Source organism: Bufo bufo, chromosome 6 (assembly GCF_905171765.1).
Source record: "Bufo bufo chromosome 6, aBufBuf1.1, whole genome shotgun sequence".
Lineage (NCBI taxonomy): Eukaryota > Metazoa > Chordata > Amphibia > Anura > Bufonidae > Bufo > Bufo bufo.
The window spans coordinates 1,400,015-1,411,273 of record NC_053394.1 but is presented as its reverse complement, the minus strand read 5'-3'; positions in this window follow the sequence as shown (position 1 = coordinate 1,411,273).

Genomic DNA, 11,259 nt, shown 5'->3' with positions numbered 1-11,259 from the left:
GCTGGACCGTCCCCAAATATCCTCCTGCTGGACCGTCCCCAAATATCCTCCTGCTGGACCGTCCCCAAATATCCTCCTGCTGGACCGTCCCCATATATCCTCCTGCTGGACCGTCCCCAAATATCCTCCTGCTGGACCGTCCCCATATATCCTCCTGCTGGACCGTCCCCAAATATCCTGCTGGACCGTCCCCAAATATCCTCCTGCTGGACCGTCCCCAAATATCCTCCTGCTGGACCGTCCCCAAATATCCTCCTGCTGGACCGTCCCCAAATATCCTCCTGCTGGACCGTCCCCAAATATCCTGCTGGACCGTCCCCAAATATCCTCCTGCTGGACCGTCCCCATATATCCTCCTGCTGGACCGTCCCCAAATATCCTGCTGGACCGTCCCCAAATATCCTCCTGCTGGACCGTCCCCAAATATCCTCCTGCTGGACCGTCCCCAAATATCCTCCTGCTGGACCGTCCCCATATATCCTCCTGCTGGACCTTCCCCAAATATCCTGCTGGACCGTCCCCAAATATCCTCCTGCTGGACCGTCCCCAAATATCCTCCTGCTCGACCGTCCCCATATATCCTCCTGCTGGACCGTCCCCAAATATCCTCCTGCTGGACCGTCCCCAAATATCCTCCTGCTGGACCGTCCCCAAATATCCTGCTGCTGGACCGTCCCCATATATCCTCCTGCTGGACCGTCCCTGAATATCCTCCTGCTGGAGCTTCCCCGAATATCCTCCTGCTGGACCGTCCCCAAATATCCTCCTGCTGGACCGTCCCCAAATATCCTGCTGCTGGACCGTCCCCATATATCCTCCTGCTGGACCGTCCCAAAATATCCTCCTGCTGGACCTTCCCCGAATATCCTCCTGCTGGACCTTCCCCGAATATCCTCCTGCTGGACCGTCCCCGAATATCCTCCTGCTGGACCTTCCCCGAATATCCTCCTGCTGGACCTTCCCCGAATATCCTCCTGCTGGACCGTCCCCGTATATCCTGCTGGACCTTCTCTTATATCCTCCTGCTGGACCGTCCCCGAATATCCTCCTGCTGGACCGTCCCCGTATATCCTGCTGGACCTTCTCTTATATCCTCCTGCTGGACCTTCCCCGAATATCCTCCTGCTGGACCGTCCCCGTATATCCTGCTGGACCTTCTCTTATATCCTCCTGCTGGACCGTCCCCGAATATCCTCCTGCTGGACTGTCCCCATATATCCTGCTGGACCTTCTCTTATATCCTCCTGCTGGACCGTCCCCATATATCCTGCTGGACCTTCTCTTATATCCTCCTGCTGGACCTTCCCCAAATATCCTCCTGCTGGACCGTCCCCGTATATCCTGCTGGACCTTCTCTTGTATCCTCCTGCTGGACCGTCCCCGAATATCCTCCTGCTGGACCGTCCCCATATATCCTGCTGGACCGCCCCCTTCTCCTATATCCTCCTGTTGGACCGTCCCTTTCTCTTATTTCCTTCTTCTGGACCGTCCACTTCTCCTATATCCTCCTGATGGACCGTCCCCTTCTCTTATATCCTCCTGCTGGACCGTCCACTTCTCTTATATCCTCCTGATGGACCGTCCACTTCTCTTATATCCTCCTGTTGGACCGTCCCTTTCTCTTATATCCTCCTGCTGGACCGTCCACTTCTCTTATATCCTCCTGCTGGACCGTCCCCTTCTCTTATATCCTCCTGCTGGACCGTCCACTTCTCTTATATCCTCCTGCTGGACCATCCACTTCTCTTATATCCTCCTGCTGGACCGTCCACTTCTCTTATATCCTCCTGCTGGACCGTCCCCTTCTCTTATTTCCTTCTTCTGGACCGTCCACTTCTCCTATATCCTCCTGATGGACCGTCCCCTTCTCTTATATCCTCCTGCTGGACCGTCCACTTCTCCTATATCCTCCTGATGGACCGTCCCCTTCTCTTATATCCTCCTGCTGGACCGTCCCCTTCTCTTATATCCTCCTGCTGGACCGTCCACTTCTCTTATATCCTCCTGCTGGACCGTCCCCTTCTCTTATATCCTCCTGCTGGACCGTCCCCTTCTCTTATATCCTCCTGCTGGACCGTCCCCTTCTCTTATATCCTCCTGATGGACCGTCCCCTTCTCTTATATCCTCCTGCTGGACCGTCCACTTCTCTTATATCCTCCTGCTGGACCGTCCCCTTCTCTTATTTCCTTCTGGACCGTCCACTTCTCTTATATCCTCCTGATGGACCGTCCACTTCTCTTATATCCTCCTGCTGGACTGTCCCCTTCTCTTATATCCTCCTGCTGGACCGTCCCTTTCTCTTATTTCCTTCTTCTGGACCGTCCCCTTCTCTTATATCCTCCTGTTGGACCGTCCCCTTCTCTTCTATCCTCCTGCTGGACCGTCCCCTTCTCTTATATCCTCCTGATGGACCGTCCCCTTCTCTTATATCCTCCTGCTGGACCGTCCACTTCTCTTATATCCTCCTGCTGGACCGTCCCTTTCTCTTATTTCCTTCTTCTGGACCGTCCACTTCTCTTATATCCTCCTGCTGGACCGTCCACTTCTCTTATATCCTCCTGCTGGACCGTCCCCTTCTCTTATATCCTCCTGCTGGACCGTCCCCTTCTCTTATATCCTCCTGATGGACCGTCCCCTTCTCTTATATCCTCCTGCTGGACCGTCCACTTCTCTTATATCCTCCTGCTGGACCGTCCCTTTCTCTTATTTCCTTCTTCTGGACCGTCCATTTCTCTTATATCCTCCTGATGGACCGTCCACTTCTCTTATATCCTCCTGCTGGACTGTCCCCTTCTCTTATATCCTCCTGCTGGACCGTCCCTTTCTCTTATTTCCTTCTTCTGGACCGTCCCCTTCTCTTATATCCTCCTGTTGGACCGTCCCCTTCTCTTCTATCCTCCTGCTGGACCGTCCCCTTCTCTTATATCCTCCTGATGGACCGTCCCCTTCTCTTATATCCTCCTGCTGGACCGTCCACTTCTCTTATATCCTCCTGCTGGACCGTCCCTTTCTCTTATTTCCTTCTTCTGGACCGTCCACTTCTCTTATATCCTCCTGATGGACCGTCCCCTTCTCTTATATCCTCCTGCTGGACCGTCCACTTCTCTTATATCCTCCTGCTGGACCGTCCCCTTCTCTTATATCCTCCTGCTGGACCGTCCCCTTCTCTTATATCCTCCTGTTGGACCGTCCCCTTCTCTTATATCCTCCTGCTGGACCGTCCCCTTCTCTTATATCCTCCTGTTGGACCGTCCCCTTCTCTTATATCCTCCTGTTGGACCGTCCCCTTCTCTTATATCCTCCTGTTGGACCGTCCCCTTCTCTTATATCCTCCTGTTGGACCGTCCCCTTCTCTTATATCCTCCTGCTGGACCGTCCCCTTCTCTTATATCCTCCTGCTGGACCGTCCACTTTTCTTATATCCTCCTGCTGGACCGTCCACTTCTCTTCTATCCTCCTGCTGGACCGTCCACTTCTCTTCTATCCTCCTGCTGGACCGTCCACTTCTCTTCTATCCTCCTGCTGGACCGTCCACTTCTCTTATATCCTCCTGCTGGACCGTCCACTTCTCTTATATCCTCCTGCTGGACCGTCCCTTTCTCTTATTTCCTTCTTCTGGACCGTCCACTTCTCTTATATCCTCCTGCTGGACCGTCCACTTCTCTTATATCCTCCTGCTGGACCGTCCCCTTCTCTTATATCCTCCTGCTGGACCGTCCCCTTCTCTTATATCCTCCTGCTGGACAGTCCCTTTCTCTTATTTCCTTCTTCTGGACCGTCCACTTCTCTTATATCCTCCTGATGGACCATCTCCTTCTCTTATATTCTCCTGCTGGTCCATCCCAATCCCAATCCTGGAGGAGAACCTGGTAGAGGCTGCAAAAGACCGGGGTGAAGGTTAACCTTCCAGCAGAACAACCACCCTCAACATCCAGCCAGAGCCACAATGCAAGGGTTTAGATTACAGCATCTTCATGTGTTAGAACGGCCCAGTTACGAAAAAAACACTGATTAAAAAAAAAAAAAATGCACTACTGATGTTTGATATCACCGCATCCGTAATGACCTGATCAATGAAATTGTCATGTTACTTTCCCCGCACGGTGAACACCATAAAAAATAAAAACTATGATGAAATTGAAATTTTGCCCACCTTACTTCCCAAAAAGGTAATAAAAGTGATAAAAAAAAGTCGTATGTACATTAAAATAGTACCAATCAAATCGGCACCTCATCCCGCAAAAAAATAAGCCCCTACATGAGACAATCGCCCAAAAATGCTGTTGTTGTGTTAAAGTAAAATTAATTAAAAAACTATACATATTAGGTATCGCCGCATCCGTAAGAACCTGCTCTATAAAAATATCACATGACCTAACCCCTCAGGTAAATACCGTAAAACAATAAAAACGGTGTAAAAAAATCTATTTTTTGTCACCTTACATCACAAAAAGTGTAATAGCAAGCTATCAAATAGTCATACGCACCCCAAAATAGTGCCAATCAAACCGTCCTCTCATCCCGAAAAAAAATTAGCCCCTACACAAGACAGTCGCCCAGAAAATAAATAAAACTATGGCTTTCAGAATGTGGAGACACTAAAGAATATTATTATTTTCTTTTTTAAATGCTTTGTTATGTAAAACTGAAACAAACATAGTCATATTTGGTATTGTCGCGTCCGTGACAACCTGCTCTATAAAAATACCACATGATTTTAGGCCTCTTTCACACTTGCGTTGTCCGGATCCGGTATGTACTCCATTTGCCAGAATTACACGCCGGATCCGGAAAAACGCAAGTGAACTGAAAGCATTTGAAGACGGATCCGTCTTCCAAATGCGTTCAGTGTTACTATGGCACCCAGGACGCTATTAAAGTCCTGGCTGCCATAGTAGTAGTGGGGAGCGGGGGATCAGTATATTACAGTCCGTGCGGCTCCCCGGGCGCTCCAGAATGACGTCAGAGCGCCCCATGCGCATGGATGACGTGTCCATGCGATCACGTCATCCATGCGCGTGGGGCGCCCTGATGTCACTCTGGAGCGCCCGGGGAGCCGCACGGACGGTAAGTATACTGCTCCCCCGCTCCCCGCTACACTTTACCATGGCTGTCAGGACTTTAGCGTCCCGGGAGCCATGGTAACCATTCAGAAAAAGCTAAACGTCGGATCCGGTAATATCCTCCTGATGGACCGTCCACTTCTCTTATATCCTCCTGCTGGACTGTCCCCTTCTCTTATATCCTCCTGCTGGACCGTCCCTTTCTCTTATTTCCTTCTTCTGGACCGTCCCCTTCTCTTATATCCTCCTGTTGGACCGTCCCCTTCTCTTCTATCCTCCTGCTGGACCGTCCCCTTCTCTTATATCCTCCTGATGGACCGTCCCCTTCTCTTATATCCTCCTGCTGGACCGTCCACTTCTCTTATATCCTCCTGCTGGACCGTCCCTTTCTCTTATTTCCTTCTTCTGGACCGTCCACTTCTCTTATATCCTCCTGATGGACCGTCCCCTTCTCTTATATCCTCCTGCTGGACCGTCCACTTCTCTTATATCCTCCTGCTGGACCGTCCCCTTCTCTTATATCCTCCTGCTGGACCGTCCCCTTCTCTTATATCCTCCTGTTGGACCGTCCCCTTCTCTTATATCCTCCTGCTGGACCGTCCCCTTCTCTTATATCCTCCTGTTGGACCGTCCCCTTCTCTTATATCCTCCTGTTGGACCGTCCCCTTCTCTTATATCCTCCTGTTGGACCGTCCCCTTCTCTTATATCCTCCTGTTGGACCGTCCCCTTCTCTTATATCCTCCTGCTGGACCGTCCCCTTCTCTTATATCCTCCTGCTGGACCGTCCACTTTTCTTATATCCTCCTGCTGGACCGTCCACTTCTCTTATATCCTCCTGCTGGACCGTCCACTTCTCTTCTATCCTCCTGCTGGACCGTCCACTTCTCTTCTATCCTCCTGCTGGACCGTCCACTTCTCTTCTATCCTCCTGCTGGACCGTCCACTTCTCTTCTATCCTCCTGCTGGACCGTCCACTTCTCTTATATCCTCCTGCTGGACCGTCCACTTCTCTTATATCCTCCTGCTGGACCGTCCCTTTCTCTTATTTCCTTCTTCTGGACCGTCCACTTCTCTTATATCCTCCTGCTGGACCGTCCACTTCTCTTATATCCTCCTGCTGGACCGTCCCCTTCTCTTATATCCTCCTGCTGGACCGTCCCCTTCTCTTATATCCTCCTGCTGGACAGTCCCTTTCTCTTATTTCCTTCTTCTGGACCGTCCACTTCTCTTATATCCTCCTGATGGACCATCTCCTTCTCTTATATTCTCCTGCTGGTCCATCCCCAATCCCAATCCTGGAGGAGAACCTGGTAGAGGCTGCAAAAGACCGGGGTGAAGGTTAACCTTCCAGCAGAACAACCACCCTCAACATCCAGCCAGAGCCACAATGCAAGGGTTTAGATTACAGCATCTTCATGTGTTAGAACGGCCCAGTTACGAAAAAAACACTGATTAAAAAAAAAAAAAATGCACTACTGATGTTTGATATCACCGCATCCGTAATGACCTGATCAATGAAATTGTCATGTTACTTTCCCCGCACGGTGAACACCATAAAAAATAAAAACTATGATGAAATTGAAATTTTGCCCACCTTACTTCCCAAAAAGGTAATAAAAGTGATAAAAAAAAGTCGTATGTACATTAAAATAGTACCAATCAAATCGGCACCTCATCCCGCAAAAAAATAAGCCCCTACATGAGACAATTGCCCAAAAATGCTGTTGTTGTGTTAAAGTAAAATTAATTAAAAAACTATACATATTAGGTATCGCCGCATCCGTAAGAACCTGCTCTATAAAAATATCACATGACCTAACCCCTCAGGTAAATACCGTAAAACAATAAAAACGGTGTAAAAAAATCTATTTTTTGTCACCTTACATCACAAAAAGTGTAATAGCAAGCTATCAAATAGTCATACGCACCCCAAAATAGTGCCAATCAAACCGTCCTCTCATCCCGAAAAAAAATTAGCCCCTACACAAGACAGTCGCCCAGAAAATAAATAAAACTATGGCTTTCAGAATGTGGAGACACTAAAGAATATTATTATTTTCTTTTTTAAATGCTTTGTTATGTAAAACTGAAACAAACATAGTCATATTTGGTATTGTCGCGTCCGTGACAACCTGCTCTATAAAAATACCACATGATTTTAGGCCTCTTTCACACTTGCGTTGTCCGGATCCGGTATGTACTCCATTTGCCAGAATTACACGCCGGATCCGGAAAAACGCAAGTGAACTGAAAGCATTTGAAGACGGATCCGTCTTCCAAATGCGTTCAGTGTTACTATGGCACCCAGGACGCTATTAAAGTCCTGGCTGCCATAGTAGTAGTGGGGAGCGGGGGAGCAGTATACTTACAGTCCGTGCGGCTCCCGGGGCGCTCCAGAATGACGTCAGAGCGCCCCATGCGCATGGATGACGTGTCCATGCGATCACGTCATCCATGCGCGTGGGGCGCCCTGATGTCACTCTGGAGCGCCCGGGGAGCCGCACGGACGGTAAGTATACTGCTCCCCCGCTCCCCGCTACACTTTACCATGGCTGTCAGGACTTTAGCGTCCCGGGAGCCATGGTAACCATTCAGAAAAAGCTAAACGTCGGATCCGGTAATGCGCCGAAACGACATTTAGCCTAAGGCCGGATCCAGATTAATGCTTTTCAATGGGCATTAATTCCGGATCCGGCCTTGCGGCAAGTCTTCAGGATTTTTGACCGGAGCAAAAAGCGCAGCATGCTGCGGTATTTTCTCCGGCCAAAAAACGTTCCGGTCCGGAACTGAAGGCATCCTGATGCATCCTGAACGGATTTCACTCCATTCAGAATGCATTAGGATAAAACTGATCAGGATTCTTCCGGCATAGAGCCCCGACGACGGAACTCTATGCCGGAACACAACAACGCAGGTGTGAAAGAGCCCTAACCTGTCAGATGAATGTTGTAAATAACAAAAAATTAAAACGGTGCCAAAACAGCTATTTCTTGTTATCTTGCCTCACAAAAAGTGATATATAGAGCAACCAAAAATCATATGTACCCTAAAATAGTACTAACAAAACTGCCACCCTATTCCATAGTTTCTAAAATGGGGTAACTTTTTTGGAGTTTCTACTCTAGGGGTGCATCAGGGGGGCTTCAAATGGGACATGGTGTCAAAAAACCAGTCCAGCAAAATCTGCCTTCCAAAAACCCTATTGCGTTCCTTTCCTTCTGCGCCCTGCCGTGTGCCCGTACAGCCGTTTACGACCATATATGGGGTGTTTCTGTAGACTACAGAATCAGGGCCATAAATATTGAGTTTTGTTTGGCTGTTACCCCTTGCTTTGTAACTGAAAAAAATGGATACAAATGGAAAATCTGCCAAAAAAGTGAAATTTTAAAATTTTATCTCTATTTTCCATTCATTCTTGTGGAACACCTAAAGGGTTAACAAAGTTTTTAAAATCAGTTTTGAATGCCTTGAGGGGTGTAGTTTGTAAAATGGGGTCATTTGGGTGGTTTCTATTATGTAAGCCTCGCAAAGTGACTTCAGACCTGAACTGGTCCTGAAAAAGTGGGTTTTAGAAATATTCTGAAAAATTTCAAGATTTGCTTCTAAACTTCTAAGCCTTGTAACGTCCCCAAAAAATAAAATGTCATTCCCAAAATGATCCAAACATGAAGTAGACATATGGGGAATGTAAAGTAATAACTATTTTTGGGGGTATTACTATGTATTACAGAAGTAGAGAAATTGAAATTTGGAAATTAGCTAATTTTTCCAAATTTATGGTAAACTTGGAATTTCTTTATAAATAAATATATATTTTTTTGCTCAATTTTGCCAGTGTCATGAAGTACAATATGTGACAACAAAATAATCTCAGAACGGCCTGGATAAGTCAAAGCGTTTTAAAGTTATCACCACTTAAAGTGACATTGGTCAGATTTGCAAAAAATGGCCTGGTCCTTAAGGGGTTAAACTTTGAAAAAAAAAAAATTTCCCTACGTCCTATGACAGCTCCAGGGGAGAGGGACCGCCTCCCAGGACAGGAAACCCGTAGGTTTAAAAAGGGAGGAGGAGCATCTCCACATCAGTGGTTTCCTGTCCTGGGTAGGACAACCTGCAGGTTTCATCTGGAGAAGGTAAGGGAGTCCCCCCAACACACACCTCGAAGAAAAGGAGGATAGCAGGGGCAGCGCTGATCACAGGCGTGAGGTTCCCAGCTTCTAGAGGGAAGAGGGAGTGGAGCCTAAGGAGCACGGGAGCAGCGCTGATCACAGGCGTGAGGTTCCTAGCTTCTAGAGGGAAGAGGGGGTGGAGCCTGAGGAGCGCGGGAGCAGCGCTTATCACAGACGTGAGGTTCCCAGCTTCTAGAGGGAAGAGGGGGTGGAGCCTAAGGAGTGCGGGAGCAGCGCTGATCACAGGCGTGAGGTTCCCAGCTTCTAGAGGGAAGAGGGGGTGGAGCCTAAGGAGCTTGGGAGCAGCGCTGATCACAGGCGTGAGGTTCCCAGCTTCTAGAGGGAAGAGAGGGTGGAGCCTAAGGAGGGCGGGAGCAGCGCTGATCACAGGCGTGAGGTTCCCAGCTTCTAGAGGGAAGAGGGGGTGGAGCCTAAGGAGCGCGGGAGCAGCGCTTATCACAGACGTGAGGTTCCCAGCTTCAAGAGGGGGTGGAGCCTAAGGAGGGCGGGAGCAGCGCTGATCACAGGCGTGAGGTTCCCAGCTTCTAGAGGGAAGAGAGGGTGGAGCCTAAGGAGCGCGGGAGCAGCGCTTATCACAGACGTGAGGTTCCCAGCTTCAAGAGGGGGTGGAGCCTAAGGAGCGTGGGAGCAGCGCTGATCACAGGCATGAGGTTCCCAGCTTCTAGAGGGAAGAGAGGGTGGAGCCTAAGGAGCGCGGGAGCAGCGCTTATCGCAGGCGTGAGGTTTACAGCTTCTAGAGGGAAGAGGGGGTGGAGCGCGGGAGCAGCGCTGATCACAGGCGTGAGATTCCCAGCTTCTAGAGGGAAGAGGGGGTGGAGCCTAAGGAGCACGGGAGCAGCGCTGATCACAGGCGTGAGATTCCCAGCTTCTAGAGGGAAGAGGGGGTGGAGCCTAAGGAGCGCGGGAGCAGCGCTGATGACAGGCGTGAGGTTCCCAGCTTCTAGAGGGAAGAGGTGGTGGAGCCTAAGAAGCGCGGGAGCAGCGCTGATCACAGGCGTGAGGTTCCCAGCTTCTAGAGGGAAGAGGGGGTGGAGCCTAAGGAGCGCGGGAGCAGCGCTGATCACAGGCGTGAGGTTCCCAGCTTCTAGAGGGAAGAGAGGGTGGAGCCTAAGGAGCGCGGGAGCAGCGCTGATCACAGGCGTGAGGTTCCCAGCTTCTAGAGGGAAGAGGGGGTGGAGCCTAAGGAGCGCGGGAGCAGCGCTGATCACAGGCGTGAGGTTCCCAGCTTCTAGAGGAAAGAGGGGGTGGAGCCTAAGGAGCGCGGGAGCAGCGCTGATCACAGGCGTGAGGTTCCCAGCTTCTAGAGGGAAAAGAGGGTGGAGCCTAAGGAGCGCGGGAGCAGCGCTGATCACAGGCGTGAGGTTCCCAGCTTCTAGAGGGAAGAGGGAGTGGAGCCTAAGGAGCGCGGGAGCAGCACTGATCACAGGCGTGAGGTTCCCAGCTTCTAGAGGGAAGAGAGGGTGGAGCCTAAGGAGCGCTGGAGCAGCGCTGATCACAGGCGTGAGGTTCCCAGCTTCTAGAGGGAAGAGGGGGTGGAGCCTAAGGAGCGCGGGAGCAGCGCTGATCACAGGCGTGAGGTTCCCAGCTTCTAGAGGGAAGAGGGGGTGGAGCCTAAGGAGCGCGGGAGCAGCGCTGATCACAGGCGTGAGGTTCCCAGCTTCTAGAGGGAAGAGAGGGTGGAGCCTAAGGAGCGCGGGAGCAGCGCTGATCACAGGCGTGAGGTTCCCAGCTTCTAGAGGGAAGAGGGAGTGGAGCCTAAGGAGCGCGGGAGCAGCACTGATCACAGGCGTGAGGTTCCCAGCTTCTAGAGGGAAGAGAGGGTGGAGCCTAAGGAGCGCTGGAGCAGCGCTAATCACAGGCGTGAGGTTCCCAGCTTCTAGAGGGAAGAGGGGGTGGAGCCTAAGGAGCGCGGGAGCAGCGCTGATCACAGGCGTGAGGTTCCCAGCTTCTAGAGGGAAGAGAGGGTGGAGCCTAAGGAGCGCGGGAGCAGCGCTGATCACAGGC